Source organism: Centruroides sculpturatus, unplaced genomic scaffold (genome assembly GCF_000671375.1).
Source record: "Centruroides sculpturatus isolate CEXI.00-Female unplaced genomic scaffold, Cexi_2.0 scaffold782, whole genome shotgun sequence".
NCBI classification, from domain to species: domain Eukaryota; kingdom Metazoa; phylum Arthropoda; class Arachnida; order Scorpiones; family Buthidae; genus Centruroides; species Centruroides sculpturatus.
In genome coordinates this window covers 165,823-186,748 of record NW_019384980.1, presented here as the reverse complement: position 1 = coordinate 186,748, position 20,926 = coordinate 165,823, and the positions used below count along the sequence as shown (strand labels likewise).

At 28.9% G+C, this 20,926-nt stretch overlaps 1 pseudogene; it reads left to right on the top strand.

Annotated features, from left to right (window-relative positions):
* Positions 1 to 20,926, top strand: part of LOC111632768 — a 50,597-nt pseudogene that overhangs the window by 4,891 nt on the left and 24,780 nt on the right.

The following is a 20,926-nucleotide window of genomic DNA, read 5'->3' as shown; positions in this document are numbered from 1 at the left end:
ATCAATTTAAATTAGATTACTTAATAATATTTTTGATACATGAAAGTGATATTTACTCTTTAATATTAGTCATTAGATTTATCTTTGTGGTAGTTAAAGAATGAATACCCAATTTAATAAATATATATAAAACATATAAAAGCCCCGATAATAATAATAAAACCAATTGATTGCCAGATTAAATCAGGCTACATTACAACTACTATTAATAATTAAATACCGAGTAATTTTGCACTTGTAATAGGCATTAGGTGCCATCTCTTATTAAATTTAATAATTAATTTAATATTTAATAAATTTTATAAAATTCTGGAAGAAAAGAATTTGTCCAGGCAGGACTCAAACCCGCAACGGCTGCTTATGTGGATGCATTTCTGGTTATGCTACACAGACCTCCATCTAATCTTGCTTCCAGACATTTAATTTAGATATAACCAACTAGTTACTCATGGTGCTGACTAAATTATTTAATAAAATTTATAATTATTAAATATAATAAGAGATGGTGCCTAACATCTACCTCTAGTGACAAATTACTTGGTATTTAATTATTAATAGTAGCAGTAATATAGCCTGATTTAATCTGGCAAATGTTTTGCCTTAAAGATTAAAAAAAAATTCTAAATTGTTAGTTTCAATCTTTAATATTTCAGAGATAAGATCCTTAATTTTAAGATGTATTTCATTATTGTATTGTATAACTAGAATACTCATGTTGCATGCATTCTAATGATGTAATTTTTAACTTTATTGATTTTTACTGTCTACTGACAATTGATTTGCCTAAGTCAAACTAATAAGGAAGAAATTTTATTTCAAAACTTTAGCTTGCAATAAATATTTTATTGAATAGAGAATATTTTATTAATTTTTTTTTCCCAAGTTTTTATCAAGGATTACTTTCAATTGAACCTTGATTTAAAAAAATAATTTTACAGTTGACTTACCCCCTATAACACTGTTGATAATTCCGTGTTATGTGATTTCCATGTTGTAAGAGTCACTTAGATTTTACAAATACGTGAGCCATTCACTGTCCAGCACACGTATTTGTAAAATCTAAGTGAGACTCGTACAACATGGAATTAATATAACACGGAATTATCAACAGTGTTTATAGTGGGGTCAACTGTGTATACTGTCTTTTCTGGCATATAAAACGCTTCTCTAAAAATTTCTCAAAGCCAGTGTCTTATGTGCCGAAAGCTGATTAAGGTTGACATTTTAGAAGTGCGTGAATGGTTTTAAAACCTTACAGAATGTAACAAAATCAGATTGGTAATGCCACATTTCTTAAATAACTTAAGTACCATGATAATACTGAACGTGATTTTGCTGTTTCAAAAAAAAGCAATGACACTGATTGAAATACAGAAGATATTTCAGATTTGTCCAACTTTGAAGATGAGGATAAAGATTAAAAATGTTGTTATAATTTTGATTTTTTTTCTCCTTGATAGGTGATTGTTATCAATCAATTCATATTATTATTGGAAAAAAGTTATACATTGTTGAAAATAAAATTTTTTTTCTCCTTAAACAATTACATCTTACTCACCAGAAAATATAGTAAAATTTTAAATTGGAATATTTTATTTCTTGAATTTTTAATGATGCTTTATTCAAACTTATTTTTTTAATACACACTTATATTCTTCAAAGGTGATTGTCCTATTTCTAGGCTAAATGAAATAAAATTATTGATAAAACTATTTTAACAAGTGATGAATGGATTTTCTTCTTCTCACTACATTATATAATTTTTATTTTTTTCTTAATATCAAAATAAGTCAATATCAATTTTGAATTTTTAATTATTTCTTAAAATGTCCTCTTTTTTAAAAAATACTTTTGACTATTTTTTTAAACTATATTTACTGTGTGTAACTAATAATAATCGTCTGGGACTGTTCATAAAGCTCTTAATCATTTGTCTGGGGCACATACTCTTTCATTGCAGTTGTATGCCTGATTTCAATGCATATAAAAAGAATAAAAAGTCTAATTAAAAAAAAAATTATATTAAAATTCAAAATCAAATAGTTTTAATAACTTAAACCATCAAAATATTTTATATGTTACACATGAGATACCTATATATTATAGTACTTGTGTTCTGAAAAGTACTGTTATGCAAATCTGTGCTATGTAAAACAAAGGACTAATGTAAAACACAGGTTTAGGTTTCAAAAGTTAGTGACAGAAAAGAATAGTATACTTTTGCTAAGAGAAATATGTGTTTGTTAAAGCAATCAATAAACATGTAATACAGTACATTTAATTTGTGATTTAGTGTTAATATTAATTTTAGTTATACAAGGGCATTCTTTTTTTTATGAAGTATTGTTGTCAACTCAGCTTTTTTGTTGATCTTGGTCAGAAATATCAGCAACGACTTCATTTTTCTTATTTTTTCATAAAATTTTTATGGATGACAAAATAATGTTATTAATCGAAAATTTGTTCTAGGGCCCTTGTTTGTTCCATCAAGTACTGACTGATTTTTCTCCCAACTTTGTTTTGGAATACTGAATTGTTTGAGATGGGAACATTTAGAGTACTGAGATACCACCATATTTTGTTCATCATTTCTATGAATGATTACTTACTTACCTACAGTTAAAAAAAATTTAATAACATTGACCTAAAAATGTTTAAATCTTATTTAGAATACTTTATTTAATCTATAAAACCAAAACACAGTGAGTCTTAAAGGCTAATGTCTGAAAGCAATGTCAACATTTCCTGTTTGATAGGAAAGTACAATTTTTTTTTTCTTTCTTGTCCTAGCTATCAGTTTTCATTAAAGTAAACCTGACAAAAGGCAGAAAACAAATTTTAAAAATTTTAATATTGTAAAATCCATGGGCAAATTTGAGATGACACGTGCTTACTTGAATTTAAAAATATTGAATAACGGAGTTTGCACTTAATTGTGAAATTTTGTACAAATTCTCAAACCATGTTAGAGCTGAATCAGAAACTGTGATATTCCCAATTTTCTAACTGTTAAATCAGAACAGTGTTGAACTGTCGTGTTGTACGAGAGATGCCTCTAATTAAATCTTGCTGTTATTTTTATGTAATAATGTTCTTGAAAAACTAATTATCACTAATTTTCTGTCTTTTGTATTTTCTGTATTTTAAATAATTTAATTCATTTGAGAAGAATCAAAAAATATCTTAGCAAAGATATATATTTTGTTAATTTCAGTTATAGGACTTGAAAAATTACTTTGAACAAAATTTTAGGATAAGAGTATTTTTCCATCTTAAATTTAAAAATATTCAGCAAAGAAGTTTTAATTTAGATTCCAAAAGTCAATTCTAATATTCAATTGGTGGGACATTATTGCTTGAATGCATTGGTGTGTTTTTGCTTGAAATTGGAATGTGAATTAGTATGCTTTGTTTTTAAAACTGAATATTAAATTTATGTTTGTGAATGGAAGAATTGATATTTTTGTCCAATATTAACTGTTAAGTTTGTTTTAGCCTTCTTTTAATGTTGTAGAATTAAATATTTTTGAAAATAATACTTAAAGTTTGATGATGATTGTGTGTTTATTAGCTGTACTATAATTAATAATTAAATATTTTAAATTCAGATCTTTAGAAGATGTCTGAATTAACTTGTGTAAATGTCTATGCAACAAGTGCTACTGCTGAAAATCTAAGTCGCCATGAAATGCTTGGTTGGGTAAATGATTGTTTACAGACTAATTATGGAAAAATTGAAGAATTGTGTACAGGTATGATTTTATACTTAATAACATATTTTCCTATTATTAAATCAATATTTTATAAAAAATTTTAATTTACAGGTGCAGCATACTGTCAGTTCATGGATATGCTTTTTCCTGGTTTGTAATATTTCTGTTTATATATATATAAAATTGCAAATAATGTTTGTAAATTAGGGAAAATTTTTAGTTTATTTAGTTAAAATTAAACATTTGAATTTCTTCAAAAAAAAGGTAACTATAATACTTATCTTGAGTGTAAACATGAAATTAATCAGTAAATTATCTCAAACTAATAGAACAACTGCAGTTATCAAATAACATGCTACTTGGTATTTCAAACTACCTCTCTAAAATTAACTGAAATTTAAAAAGAAAATTGAAGCTCTTTTTTATAATAGTAAAATTTTATGAATTGTTTTTGATTAGATACTGAGAAATTTATGTAACATCTTCATGTTTTGGTTCACATAATATATATTTATTATTCTCAAAATTCTTTGTGATCATCTTTTGGGCTTAAGTAAACAACTAGCCTAGTAGTTTAAGGTCATTGAAGAAAAGACATTGGAGAAAGGTCATTGAAGAAAAGGACAAGTATTCTTAAAGTTATCGACAAAAATTTGATATTATAGAAGTCTTAACATTTGTAGAAAAGTTATTTTTCAATATTTATTCAAATTATTTTTTAGTATTATATTCTGTTGTGCAAATTAACAACTATAGAAAGAGGTCGAGAGGGACCAGGAAAGATAACTGGGATTTTATTCTTTCATTTTTATTATTTTTTTTAAATAAAAAAATTTTTATAAAGCAATAATAAACTCAAACCTACAAAAATTTTTTAATCATAATGCACACTATAATTTCACTAAGATGGCTTTTCTAATTTTTTTGTTGTAAGCTAGTGCTATATTTTTTTGAATACTACATGTAGGGTATTTGGAATTTTCATTTATTTGTATGCATGTTTTTTACTTATACTACTGTTTATCTACCCTCATGAGATTAACTAGAAACAAGCGTATTCAAGGAACATGACTTTAGGAAATTACTTCGTTGGTTACTTGATCTAAATCATAAATATTTTGTCGAGATAAAATCTTATAGATTACCTTGCTACCAAATTCAGTTCTTTGACATTTACTTGTATTTTTCTGCTATCTTAAATCTTTTAAAAATTAATATATATTCAGAATTTAAAAAATTATATATTTTATACTATTATTTAAGTAATTGAAGAATGAAGCTAAATTAATATTGCTTTTTAGTGCCATTTTTATTTATATTTAACAAAATCTTGGCTATTTTGAAATGGTCAAAATGAAACTATATTATTATTCTAAAATCTTTCAGAAACACCAATTTTTTGGTCTTGATTCAAAATTTTTCATCAAAGTTTTGATTTTGATATGAATGTAAAAAATGTTATCAATTTTGGTATATTATATTGGTCTTATCCTTTGCAAAAGTTTTTCTTTTTCTCAGTGATAACATCAGTGATGTCAATTTTTTTTTATTTAGTGATGGTATTTTTCTCCTTACTTTTTCATACAGAAAAAAAATCTGCAGATTATTTTTATTCTTAGACATTAAATAATTATAAAAGTTTGAGCAGGTTTTTAATTAATTGATGTGCATGTAATGTAATCTTTTTCTAAAAGTTTAAAAAAAAACCTTCTGTTTTCTAGTATTATTAGATAAGATTATTTATTATTCTAAAATGTCTTTTCAGAAACACCAATATTATATTGTCATGTTTACTTTTTCAATTTTTAAAATAGTGAAGTCATACGTTTGTTTTTGATGACAAATGAGTTATAATTTCATCTCTTTAGATGCAGTATCATAACTCAAACTTTTAATATAATTTATTTTCTCTAAACAATAATTATTATAGCATATAATCACTGTTTTCAAGAATATCATTTGTATTCATTTTGAAAATAAAGTATGTTATAAAACACAGCAAACAGAGCTTGATTTTCAGAATGCATTTATACTCAATTTTTTAATGAAAGAACAATGTTTAATATTGTTTTATACTGGTTTTTTTTTCTGTAATACTTTTTATAGACATGTCAATTTGTTAAACATTAATCATCAGGATAATCAACTTTGGACTTTATATAGATACAGATAGATAAAGTGAATGTAGAAAAAGCTTGACATGTAGCATGTCAAGTTTACAATGAAAAAATATACCGTATTGCATATAAGACGACCTAACACGTAGGATTAGGTTTGACTTTAAAGATCAAAATAAAGAAAATTTAGATTTATTAATGCAGTTCTAATTTGATTTCATCTAATCACAAGTAAAATATTAAATGTAAATGCACACATTGTCCTGCAAAAATTACTTTTAAGAAAAAATCTTGTAAAATTGACAACATAATTTGTTCATGTAAAGCTGGAAAATCAGGAACCTTTTCCCCCCAATTTTTAAGTCAAATCCATTCTCGATCGATTACACTTATGAGTTTCTTTGAATTCTGATTTCTGAATAATTGTCAGTTTTCACCTGGGAATGGATTAAAGCTTTTATCGGACTTCCGTGTGATTTCTGGAATTCAATTCAAAATCAAAGCTTTTGAATTGAACAGAGATGAACAGATGACTGGGGAATTTATAGCTCTACATTTTTTTCAAATTTCAGCCCAATAAATGTACTGCAGTAACTGAGTGGATAAAACCACTGAACACTGTTAGTCAGTTGATTGTACATTGCCAACAGACTGGCCATGTAGAGATTTTTGGGTTTTCTTTGCATTAGTAACACTTCAATTGGAGTCAACTTTACATAAATGTCTTTCCAGGATGCATCCTCCTTGGCAGATCACTTACATGTTAAATTGCTGTAAGCAATTCGAATAATTTTTCTATAAATGTGATATTTACAAGGACATGTTTAACTACCAGGAAATCTGGACATCCTGCTCCTTTCCTTGATTTCATCTCCCCTTAGTAACTTGTAAATCCATTGCCACAAACTTCTTTCAATGATACTGTTACTGCTTAACATGACCTAATGTTCAGCCAAATTAGTGTACAGTACGTGCAATGATTTTAAGGCACAAAGTAAGCTGGAAATTTATGCTGATATTTATTTTTCTTATTTATTATCATAGTCACATTGCTTCATTCAAAATTTTCAGTAGTCTGTGTGCACTTCATTCACATGTTGAGTCTTACTCTCAAATCTGCTTCCAGTATGCTTATGCCACAATTTTCAAAAGTTTCTTTTACTTAGATGGTTTTTGCTAAGCTTTACTTTTTCAATTTGGTTTTACCAGTTTGTATACAGGATTACATAAAAGCAATTATTCTTGCATTTTTACAAGATTTTTTTTATTTATTTAAACAAGTTATATGAAGTCTTTTGAATGTTAAGGTTAGCAACTTCGATTACATGTAGGGCCATCTTAACCTATCCAACATGAATCACTTTTTAAATATTAATAATAGACCAGTATTAAGTACCATCCTCTCTTCTGGAAGGAGGTCAGTGACTACTTTAAGTCAAATTTACTTCAGCCTTCATCTGCAACAGCCCCTTCCTCCTACTGGACTAAGCAGTATGGTGGCATTTGAATAGGAAAATTACATAGTATGAGGTTACCAGCCTGCACAATATATGATTTAAGTGGTTTTCGAGGGTACCAAGTTTAAATATTTGGTCTGTTTTTCGCAAAATTTGATTCGTTGGTAGATCACCATTTGATATTCAGCTGTGAATGAAACAGTTTGTTTTTTTTCTAATGTTAGCACTATCTTAAAAAATTTAAGATATTGTATTTTCAATTGGTGTCTACTTGACCAATGAAATTGTCATTTCATACTATCCAAGTATCATGATAAACATGACAATGGTAGACTGAAATAACCAAACTCTTTATATGTTTTTATTTTAATATTTGTTATACTATTTGATTTTATATAACTATAAAGGTTATCTTACATAAGGGTTTATCGCACCAAGTGACCAGTCTAACACATTTTAATTAAAAATGTTCTACTACTACTATTATTCGGTATTACAGCCCAATCTTGATGATCTTCTGTATGTGTCCTCCATTCACCAACCCCCATCTTCCTCAGTTTATCCTCCACACATCCAGCTATTGCTTCCATGGTCTTTCTCTACATCTCTTGCCACCTGGATTTCCTATATAGATCTTGGCAGCTGTCATCTGACATTTGTCTCAACATGTCCCTATCTTCTCAGTCTGTTATTATTTATTTCCACAACTATATCAGTATAACCGTACAGTTATACCAATTCATTATTTTTCTGCATCCTCCATTGCCCTGCCTCACACACTGTCCCAAATATCTTTCTTAGAGTTTTCCTCTCCTATCTTCTCAAGAGTTCCTCCACAGCCACAGTCATTGTCCATGTTTCTGAACCATACATCACCACCAGTCTAATAATTGCAATAAACAGCCGCCTTCAATCTTCTACACAGGCTACGGGGTTTAAGAATTCTAATTGGCCCAGTAAGATTTATTTTCTGCTACAATCCTTGCATTTATCTCTTCTTTTAAGTTATCACTAGTTACCAGTACTCCCAGATGCTTGAATTTCTCTCATCTCACATAGTTGACACCATTTAACTTGATATATTTGTCTTCCCTTGCAGCAACTCTCCTAGACAAAAGCAAGTATGCATTTTACTGTGGTTCACACAAAGCCACAATTCCTCCGCCTCACTTTCCAATTTATCCAATCCTTCCTTCAGCTCTCCCAGGCTACAGGACAGCATACCAACATCATTGGCATAAGCTAAATTTTGGTTAACACAGTTGAACAGATTGCCAGTTGATGATAAGAGGGGTGGAGAGCAATTCACTCTCTCCAGAACTATGCTAAACAGTAGTGTGGCTAACATATTGCCCTCTGCAAACCTTGATTAATTTCAACTACTCTAAGTAGAGAGAAGTAATCTAGTGATTACTTCTCTCTACTTTGATTTGACATTTCACTCTGGTGAGTTATTTGCACCAATCTGATTAATGTAGATGGAAACTCCATATCTATCAGTCTGGTACAAGGACCTCCTTTTCACTGTATCATAAGTCTGCTGAAAATCCACATAGAGCCAGTGAACATCCACATTAAACTCGTAGAACTTTTCCATTATTTGCTTTTTAGTGAAGATGTGATCTGTCATTGATCTACCTGGCCTAAATCCACACTGGTAGTAACTGTCTTTCTTCTACTATTGGAGTTAGCCTCTTTGCCATGACCTTAGCTAAGACCTTAGTACTGTGTATAAGTAAAGACTTAGTACTGTCTCTTCCTCTACCGTACACAATTAAAGAATTTTTAACTTGTGTTAGATTGGTCACTCAGTGTTATAAACCCTTAGGTAAGATAATGTTTGCTGTTATATAAATCAAATGCTATAGTATAATATAATGGAAGGGTTAGAAGTACAAAATAATCTATTAATCTTAATGTTTGTACTTTTTGCTTATACAATGCCGGGCTTACCTGCTAGTACCTAATAAAACCAAAAGGAGTATCAGATGAATAGTTGAATTTCTTTTTTTATCTAGCTTTTTAAGGTTACTTAAGTAATTTGTCCAGAGGTTGGCAGTCTCCATCTCTTGTTAAAATAATTTTATTTCTGATTATTAAATCTAATTTAGAATATTTTGGAAGAAAAGTGAATGATCAGTATTGTTATATCTAAAGTAATTAATTTGTCTGGAAGTAAAATTGGACAGAGGTCTAGGTAGTGTAACTGGCAACATATCTGCATGGTAAGCAGGAGTTGTGAATTTGCTTCCCACTTTGGATGGGATGATTTTTTTTTCTTCTAGAATATTCTAAATTAAATTATTTCTAATTATTAAATTTAACAAGAGATGGTAGCTTAACCATCTACCTGTGTCCAAACTATTTAACCTTAAATAGCTCAATAAGGGAATCTGGCTGCTCATTTGATATTTGAAGTTATTATCTGGTTGGTTGGTTTTTAAAGTTGTCTTCAAACAAATTTATGTTAAGTTTAGATTCTTAGAACTTGCATATATTTTTTACATTGCATTCCCCATGTCTGCGCATGCCAGATTTTTTAAAATTCAACTTATTTTGATTATTTTTTTTTTTTTGTTTTTTTTTTGAATAAAGTCTGTATTAAGAAAATAAATTACTATATTTGTCAGTCATCAAATTTTTTAAGATCTCTGAACTAACTAGCAATTTTCTTGAAAGTTTTTAAAGATATTTTCAAATATTAGAACACTTTTTTTTTTAAATCACAAAGCTAAAATTAAACTTTAATTTTATGAAATTAAATTAGCAATTAATTGTGAAAATCGTAGTTGGGAGATGTCACTTTATATTAAGAGGTTATGGCTCAAGTCAAAATTTTTGTATAATAAACTTGTATTACAAACAGAAATACATGTTTAATGTTTGAACTCCAAGTAAAACACATTGCACTACATGTTTACATTGCACAATGCATTTGAGAGATTTGTTGTAAAATGGATGCACTCAAAAGTGATGAAAATGACCTTCTAAGACAAATAAAGTGTTTATTAAACATTCTATAAATATTTAATAACACTGAATAATTATTTTTTACTTTAATTAGCATTGTCACTCCTACTATACTATATATTAGTATGAAAATTCCAATGAAAACTGCTGTTCTTGAGACATAATTTTGTTGAGGGGGACATGGTGGATATAAAACCATATGGAGATGACAATCCAAAAGCAGCTTGGGAAATTATCTCTAGAAATTAACAAGTGAATTATACTGTTGACAGTAGATGATGCTGTGAAAGAACAAACCTACTTTTACAGTATTATAAGCTGTTATGAACACATCTATAGAAATTTAGTGGACACTTTTTACATTACTTGGAAAAAATTGAATAATTTCTGGATTAAGTCTTTTTTACAATGTTATTCATAAATGCTTAAATAATCATTGTTTTAATAAAATATGCCATAACTTTAACCAAAACACAGAAAAATGCAGAAGTTTATTTTAAACTTCTACTTGCCATGTTCAATGTTTCAAACACCATTGTCAGACTGCTAGGCTTCAGAGATGGCACCGCTAGATGTTTGAAGTTCACATTTTAGAAATGAAAACTTCAGCCGCAATCTCTCTAATGTATGCTTCAGAATATTTTTAATTCTCTTCATTTAGTTTACAGTGAAAATCATGTATAAAAATAATTACAATTACATATCTTATGGCATAAAAGATATGACTTTTGTCCAAAAAAAGAAAAAGAGGGCTGAAAAATTACCCAATGTATAAATACAGGAGCTTGTCTACTTATGAACTTTCAGACTTGCAATTTAACCGTACATCTAAAATTTAAATTTTGCACAGATTGTGATGTTCTCTTGCCACTGGTAGTGTTGAAGTCAGTTTTTGGCCAGTAATAAATAAATTTTTAAAAATGTGAGCTTATTGCATATTGTCATTTTTCATTTTCATGCAAATTCCAAGGTTTCATTGCCATTTGCATGGTGCCATCAAAGTTGGTAATGCTTTTTGCTATTGTTTGCAATTATTGTAAACTTTTATAATTAGTTTAGTACTTTGAAAATGTGTTCAAAACATAATAGTAAATCCAGCAGTGGAGATAAATGCAAAAAGTCTTTCTATTACCATGGAAATTAATCTGATATTATAAAACTAACTTATTAGGTGAAAAAAGTGCATTTGAAATACCTGCTACTAAGCAGTAGCGAGTGGGTAAATGAGCATAATATATTCTTGAAAAAATATAAAAATATAAAACAATGGGATCGGTAAATATACTAAAAATATAATTTCTAAAAATAGACGAGTAAATTAAAACACTCTTTCCTAGACCAACTTCGAGTGATTTAATTTATATTAGCGGACAAATAGTAATCAACAAAGATACTTTACTTTAACCAATGTTAATTCTTTTATTTTCATAGTTTTCAAATCACTTTCCAAATGCNTTCTAAAAATAGACGAGTAAATTAAAACACTCTTTCCTAGACCGACTTCGAGTGATTTATATTAGCGGACAAATAGTAATCAACAAAGATACTTTACTTTAACCAATGTTAATTCTTTTATTTTCATAGTTTTCAAATCACGTTCCAAATGCATTTCGCCTTTACAGCCTCATCAGTGGATTATCCAACAACCAGACACTTATTTCCTTTTATACAAATAAATTTTTCCCAGCATGCATCAACGTTAAGACCGACATTCTGATTCAACAAATTTGCATGTTCTATTATACAAAGATGTTCTACCACGCGTCTTTTAAACAAATTTTCCATTTTATACAATATTCTTACAGAGTCTCTATTAATTTTACAATTATAATTAACACAATGTTGATACCATGGTGACTCTTGTCTTTTTAGACGAATCGCTGCCTCGTGTCCGCTAATATAAATCACTCGAAGTCGGTCTAGGAAAGAGAGTTTTAATTTACTCGTCTATTTTTAGAAATTATATTTTTATAATATATTCTATTAAGTACATCAAAGGATCAAACACTTAGTTATTCTGTGTACAAATGTACTTTCTAGGTTAGTTTTGACTTATGACAAAATCTTGGGAATCTAACTTGTAAGTAAGTAGGGGAGCACCTGTATAGTTTATTTTTTAAAATTTTTTGCATATTTTCAGAACTGTATTATTATTTCTTTCACAAGAGTTTTGTGTATGATCCTTCTGTTGACATTCTCCACTCTAAATTTTTATTTTACTGTCTAGTTGACCCATGTATTAACAATGGCCGTAAGTTTGTGGGGTTGTTTTCCCAATATTTGTGATTTGAGTCAATATCATATAGTTCTAAGCTATTACTAATTGCTCTTTATAATGATCATATTAAAAGGACTGCAAGCAACTTCAACTTCAGTTCTTGTCTTAATGTCTTCAAGTTAATAATCTGTAAGTTACAAACATACAATAATTAGTATTATACAAAAAAGTCTTTACAAGCAAATGTTTAATAATAAATTTATTGCAATTTTTTTTTTTACTGCAACATTACTGTTAATTGTTCCAGTTAAATTTCATAAGTTCCTAAATAAATAGTGTTAAATGTTAAATAATTTAGTCATATTTTGTTAACATGTTTTTAAAGATTTTGAATTTGAAGATTATATTGTAAAAAATATACTTGGCTTTTAATATCATAGTTAGTTATTTTAAGAAATTTTTAATTTTATAGGAAGCATATCCTTGAAAAGAGTGAAATTTAAAACTAATCAAGAACATGAATATATTCAAAACTTCAAACTTTTGCAAGCCTCCTTCAAGAAAGTTGGTGCAGATAAGGTAAATCTTAATGATTCTCATCATATAAATTCTTAATATATGACTTAGTGTAATACACCAGATAGTAGTTATCATAAAATCTAGCTTTGTTATAATCAATTTGCATTTGGTTTAAATTTTAATAATGAATATAACTTTAAGTTATATTCATTATTAAAATGCAATAGTTTTATCCAAAATAGAAGTGTGAATAAAAATATTGGTTTTTTAATAATTAAAAAATACACCTTTATAATAAAGAACAACTTCAATAAAATTTGACCTTTTAATATTATATGTACAGTACATATAAAGATTACTTTGAATAGAGAGGAAGATTGATTTAAAATAGTTATGAATTACAACTATTTTAAAAATTCATATAAATAACTTAAGAACAATGCAAAATGATTGACTTGTTGAAAAATTGACACCATTAATAAAATATTAACTAATTATATACGTAGTGAATTAATAACCTTATATAAACTTCAGACAAATGTTAGTATTCAGAGGAATATAATTGTCATATTTTAAGCTTTTATTCCATTAATTTTATTAAATTTTTCCTTACTTTGTTAAATGTGAAAAAGCTTTAAGATGATAATTTTCAGAAGAAAGATAAAAATATTGGATCTTTAACTTTCTTGCTATTTTACAATATGATGGATGGTCAATTTTGACCCTCCCATATATTGCATTTCTGTATTGTGACACACTTTAAAAAAATTTATATATATGCTGAAAGTTTGTATTTATCTATATTAATGATAGATATCTGTGTATCTCAGATCTATTTTGTAGTATTATGGCGCAGAACTGAAAAATTTTGAAGTGTTATTTCTGTATATGGGACATTAAGGCTATTAAATTTTGTAGATTATAAGTGAAAAAGAAAGCTAGAGATAGAAGGATAGTAGTAGCAGGTCATGGCTTATAGGGTTGGATTTAATGAAATTTTTTTCTTATTGTCATTTAAGTTTTTATTAAATTTACCCCAAATCTCAGAAATAAGGTTGTTGTCTTTTGAGATTTTATCCTAAAAAATTTTATAACATTTTAACTTTAACTTAAATATTCTTTTTAGAAAAATAGAAATTTCTCATATTTCAACAAAATGACTCATTTTTAAGCTTTTATTATTCACGACTTGGTGCATTTTTCGACACTTGGCAAATGATTTCATCATCCACTTTTAATTCATACAGATACACATTTTTGGGCTTTTGCCTCTCTTCAGTCTCTTACTTAGATAGGTTGTATCTTGTGTATACAGTATCTGTCAGGCACCTTCCGTACTTCCCACTCTCCCCCCCCCCGACTTGACGGCCTCCCCCGCATGCCTCGTAACTTGTAACGTCTCACTCCCTGAGTGCCGCACAAAGCCTCGCCTGTGACTGTATCAGCATTCTATTTTAATAATTGTAGCTAGTTTTTATGAATGTCAATGCTTAGATTCTTGTTGATATTATTTTTGTCTGTAGTAATTTCGTAGCTTTCCTTGAATTTTCTTTTGTACCAATTTTTTCTTTGTGTACTATTATAACATCATTCTTATCTATTTTGCACTTGTGGTTTGTGCAATGTTCGTAAAAAACAGAGTTGATTCTATTATACTTCTGGTCCGCAATGTGTTCTTTTAATCTTGTTTCTAATTTTTGTTTTGTTTCTTTACTGTATAATTTTGGCAGTTTGCATGTGCAAGGTATTTTATAGGCAACTTCGATAGTGTTGTATTTGTTTGGTTGTTTATTTATGCTAGGTTCAGCCTTCCGGATTCTTTTCTGCAAGTTGTTATAGGTAGGGGCTAGCTTTATATTTATTTTATCAAAACTTTTGTTTACCTGTTCAAAGAAGCCACGAATGTAGGAGACTTTTATTATTAATTTTCAATTATGCTATAATAAAAAATTTATTGGACTTAAACTCCTGTTTGAATGCTGGGGAAGTTGTGCGCTATTACTAATTGCTCTTTATAATGATCATATTAAAAGGACTGCAAGCAACTTCAACTTCAGTTCTTGTCTTAATGTCTTCAAGTTAATAATCTGTAAGTTACAAACATACAATAATTAGTATTATACAAAAAAGTCTTTACAAGCAAATGTTTAATAATAAATTTATTGCAATTTTTTTTTTTACTGCAACATTACTGTTAATTGTTCCAGTTAAATTTCATAAGTTCCTAAATAAATAGTGTTAAATGTTAAATAATTTAGTCATATTTTGTTAACATGTTTTTAAAGATTTTGAATTTGAAGATTATATTGTAAAAAATATACTTGGCTTTTAATATCATAGTTAGTTATTTTAAGAAATTTTTAATTTTATAGGAAGCATATCCTTGAAAAGAGTGAAATTTAAAACTAATCAAGAACATGAATATATTCAAAACTTCAAACTTTTGCAAGCCTCCTTCAAGAAAGTTGGTGCAGATAAGGTAAATCTTAATGATTCTCATCATATAAATTCTTAATATATGACTTAGTGTAATACACCAGATAGTAGTTATCATAAAATCTAGCTTTGTTATAATCAATTTGCATTTGGTTTAAATTTTAATAATGAATATAACTTTAAGTTATATTCATTATTAAAATGCAATAGTTTTATCCAAAATAGAAGTGTGAATAAAAATATTGGTTTTTTAATAATTAAAAAATACACCTTTATAATAAAGAACAACTTCAATAAAATTTGACCTTTTAATATTATATGTACAGTACATATAAAGATTACTTTGAATAGAGAGGAAGATTGATTTAAAATAGTTATGAATTACAACTATTTTAAAAATTCATATAAATAACTTAAGAACAATGCAAAATGATTGACTTGTTGAAAAATTGACACCATTAATAAAATATTAACTAATTATATACGTAGTGAATTAATAACCTTATATAAACTTCAGACAAATGTTAGTATTCAGAGGAATATAATTGTCATATTTTAAGCTTTTATTCCATTAATTTTATTAAATTTTTCCTTACTTTGTTAAATGTGAAAAAGCTTTAAGATGATAATTTTCAGAAGAAAGATAAAAATATTGGATCTTTAACTTTCTTGCTATTTTACAATATGATGGATGGTCAATTTTGACCCTCCCATATATTGCATTTCTGTATTGTGACACNAAGATCTATTTAACGTTTCTCACTACTACATCTTTTGTCCTTTCTCATCTTTCCCTCCTTTTCCCAAATTTGGGTCTATAATCCTTTGAGTCACAACTCCAGCTTTATTTAGTAATCATTCCACATTCACACATCTCAAAGTATTTGAAAATATTTTCTTTCCACTCAAAAATAAAATATGAATAAAGGTTTACGACTTTGTGAAACTTTTTTTGAGTTTATGCCGTTGAAATAAATAAATAATAATAAATTAAAACATTTGTTGGTTTTATTTACACGTTTATTGGGCCGCATTGTAACTCGCCTTGGGCCGCATGCGGCCCGCGGGCCACGGGTTGGACACCCCTGATGTAAACTATAACAATAATAAAAATATTACATGTAGAAATGTAGAATTGATTCATGAATATTGCAAAAAAATTAATGTGTTATTAAAGAAATTAATAGTCTTCTAAATAAACTATTTTTTATAACTAATAGAATAAAATATTAGTCATACCCCGACTTATGCGAATCCGGAGTTACGCGCTTTTCAAATCTTGTCGATTCGTCTTTTGTTTAAGCGCCGTGCAACCCTTGATTACTCACTCTCCCCACACTATTGTTCGGCTTACATGTTCAGACGTGTCGCGCGGAATCGACGCATAGCTACAATTTATTTTGTGTAATTTATTTCTGTTTGTTATATCTATGGAGACTCGAGAGACTCTATGTGGTGATTTCTTGTAACCGTGAATGAACCAAAAGGCGAGATAAGATTAACGAGAACATTTATTAGCTTACATACATCCGACTTGGATTTTACACAAAAGGCATCCGCAATCGTAAACAATTGACGAAAAAAGTATACATTTATCAGATAATAAACAAAGACTCATTTTGTAAACAATTTACCTTTTGTATATACAACTGACAAGATTAACTTTCAAATTATAAACAGACTCGATCTCAAGCGGTCTTTTGATCGTCGGACATACAAAAGAAATGAACAGATGGCGCCTAACTTAAGCGCGGTTTACAATAACGAATATGATTAATCTTAACACTCTACTATGTCATCCAAACGAAGTAGAACTGATTCTTCTGCATCAAACAAGAAAAGAAAAACGATATCTTTGGAATGTAAAGTTAACATTATTAAAGACTTCAATACAAAAATGAAAATTTGTAAATTGGCAAAGAAGTTTGATCTACCGGAATCGACGATCAGAACAATTATAAAAGGTAAAGAAAAAATTCTCAAAGCTGTAAAAAATTCTCAATCTTTAAATTCAATCATCATTTGTAAACATCACGGTATTATCGCTGAGATGGAAACAATGTTAAAATTATGGTTTGATAATTAAGTTAATGTGAAAAATTGTATAATAATATAATTTGTTATACATATGTATTATCTAAGATTTTATTAAACATTTTTTTCTAAATTATTGTTTTCTTTAGTCTCCGGTCCCAATTAAAAATAATTTGTATGTATTTATATGCAAAATTATACCCCGACTTACGCGAATTTGACTTACGCGGTTATTGCTCGGTCCCACCTATTGCGTAAGTCTGGGGTATTACTGTACTTATATTCTATATGTACACAAATACAATGGTTGTGGTGTTGTCAAAGATATTTTGCATGTATCTGTTTTCTGAAATCTTTAAAATGAATATCTAACATTATATGATTTATTGTCAATTGTAAAGTGATCTGAGTTATTAATTACATTTAAAAACTTTTTTATAGAATGTTCCAATTGATAGACTTGTTAAAGGAAGGTTTCAAGATAACTTTGAATTCTTACAATGGTTTAAGAAGTTTTTTGATGCAAATTATGATGGACATCCTTATAATGCACAATGATGCTTACAGTGACACAAGAGGAGGTGTTCCTGTTGGATCTGGTGGAAATAGATCTGTTGGAAAAGTTAACCAAAGTTTCACCAAACCTGTTGGTCGTGCTGGTAATTTATTTTGTATTTGATGCTTATTCTAAATTTCTTATATATTGCAAAATTTTTTCTTATATTTAAGAAATTATTATTTGAGTATTTTCTTTAATATTTAAGATTAAATATATAATTATTAAGAATACTGTTAGAATGACTATCTAGGCGAATGTGAGGGTCTCCTTCTGGTTGAAAGACTCAAACCTTTAACAACAAACACAATTCTTATTGTGTCTGTTATTAAAGGTTTGTCTTTCAACCAGAGGGAGACCCTCACATTCTCTAGATAGTAGATACATGAGGAACCAACTGGGGACTTGACCTAATGTCCATTCCTCACCCCCATGGGACAACCTGGCAGTAGATAGCCAATTAACTGGGCTATTGAAGCAAATGAGGATGGGCTACCATTATAGGATTAACCAACCATAATGGATCTCTTTATTGGTTAAAACTTTTAAACATGGTAAATCAATCAGCAGAAAGTCATACGGGCTGAGACATCACCTGGGTCAACAAGGTCCTCTGTGTGTTGGTCAGGGAACCAGGATGCACAGTGCTAAATATGCTACTGGAACACAAATCAGGGTTGGTACCATCAATGTTAGAAGTCTATCAATGGAAAGGAAGCAGAGCTAACGGAAGAACTAGAAAAGTATAATGTACAAATGGCAGGTATCACTGAAACTAAGAAAATTAAAATTGGAGAGACAAGCCTAAACTACAAATATAAGTTTATCTACTCAGGGAATGATGATGCTGAAAGCAAGGAGGGGTGTAGCCATAGCATTTATCATACATCTGCTATGGAAGATAAAATTATAGAATGGGAAGCACTCTAGCAGAGTCGTCTAGGCAAAATTTAAAATAGGAAAATGGATAATGAGATTTATCTGACTATGGACATACTGAAGGTTCAAAGAAGGAAGGTGTAGGAGAATTTTATGAACTTCTGAGATCAGCAGTAGAGACAAATGCTAATGAAAAAATAGTTCTAGCCGGAGATCATAATAGTTGAGTGGGAAATGACAATTACATCTATGACAGCATTTTAGGTAAGTTTGGTGACAAAGAAAAACCTAACAACAATGGCAAAAGAATGCTAGAGTTTTGTGCTTGTCAGTCACTAGTGCTTACTAATACAATATTCCAACAGTGTGTCACAAATTCACATTGAGAGAACATGCTAGAAATCTGAAAAGTGTAATTGACTATATTGTTGTAGATAAGGACATTATCCATATAGTTGAAGACACAAGAGTCTTTAGAAGTTTTGAGGTTGGTAGTGATCATCACTTTGTATTTAGAAAATTAAAAACAGTTATCAATATTAATAGTGGGAGATTTAAAAAGGTCTTTCAATGGATAAAAAATAGAAAAATTATAAGATCTTTCAAATGCCATTAAATGCCACATGAAATATGGTTAATACCACAGCTAATAACATCTATTACTAAAATGGATTTAGAGGAGGAATGGCAACAGTTCAAGGAAATGTTGGTAGAATCAACAAAAACTGTATGTGGAGAAGTCATTTGCAAAGATAAGAAGGTTAAAATTCCATGGTGAACCAAAGAGGTTAGACAAGCAGTACAAGAGAAGGCAACTTATAAAAGATATCTGGCAAATAACACAAGTAACCTATTAGATTATAAAGCTAAATGTAAGACAGCTAAACTGTGTGTAAAGACTGTTAAACAGATGCTGGGAAAATTTTGGAACAAATAGAAAGCAAGTATAAAGAGGGGGCAAAATGTTCTGGCAATTAGTAAAGAATCTCAGAATCAGTGGGAAAACTGTAGCTAGAGGAATAAAGAACAATAATGGTGAAATTATAACAAAAGATGATGATATTCTAAAGGTATGGAGCAAATACTATGAATAGCTACTGAATGAAGGAGTGACAGATTTAGCCGAACAAGAGAAAAGTACTAAAATTTTGGAAGTATCGGATCCTATTTTGGTCATAAAAGTGAATAAGGCTGTGTAGATATCAGATCAGAGATGCTAAAATATGGGGAAATAACAATAGTACAGTGGTTACGTCACATTATTCAAAGATGTTGGTCTGAAGGAAAGGATCCAGGTGATTGGGGAAGAGATTTAATTGTACCAATTCTTAAAAAAGGAAGTAAAACAGAGTATAATAATTAAAGAGGAATCTTGCTCCTCAGTGTACCAGCTAAAATTTATGCCAGCATGTTAGAAAAAAGATCAGAAATAGTTAAGTGACCTAGAACAGACAGGCTTTAGATCAAATAGAGGATGTCAAGATCAAATATTTACACAAGGCAATTGACAGAGAAAGCATGGGAATATAATAAGAAACTATACTTGGAATTTTTTGATCTGGCAAAGGCATTTGATAGTGTCTAGAGGATTACTTTTTGAAGTTCTTAAGAAATATGGCATAATGGATACTCTATTCGGGAATCCAAAACTTGTATAGGAACTGCAAATCAGCTTTAAGAATAGAAGGACAAATAGGTGAGGCCAAATAAAACTAGGGGTGAGGCCAGGATGTACATTGTCTCCTTTATTATTCATAATTTTTATGGATAATTTAATAAAAGAATCAAAACTATTGACAAACTTCAGTTTGGGAAATATAAAAATTGGTTATTTACTCTGTGGATGACATTGTACAGGTAACCCCCCGTATAACACGGTAGTTACGTTCCAAAAAATTGCCGTGTTGTGCGAATCCGTGTTATACGAAACAAAGAACTAATACGAAAAGGAGGGTTAGGTTCCAAAAATTAAAAATCATGCTAGTATATTTTTATAATTAAGATAAATATCTTCATTAAAATTTTTT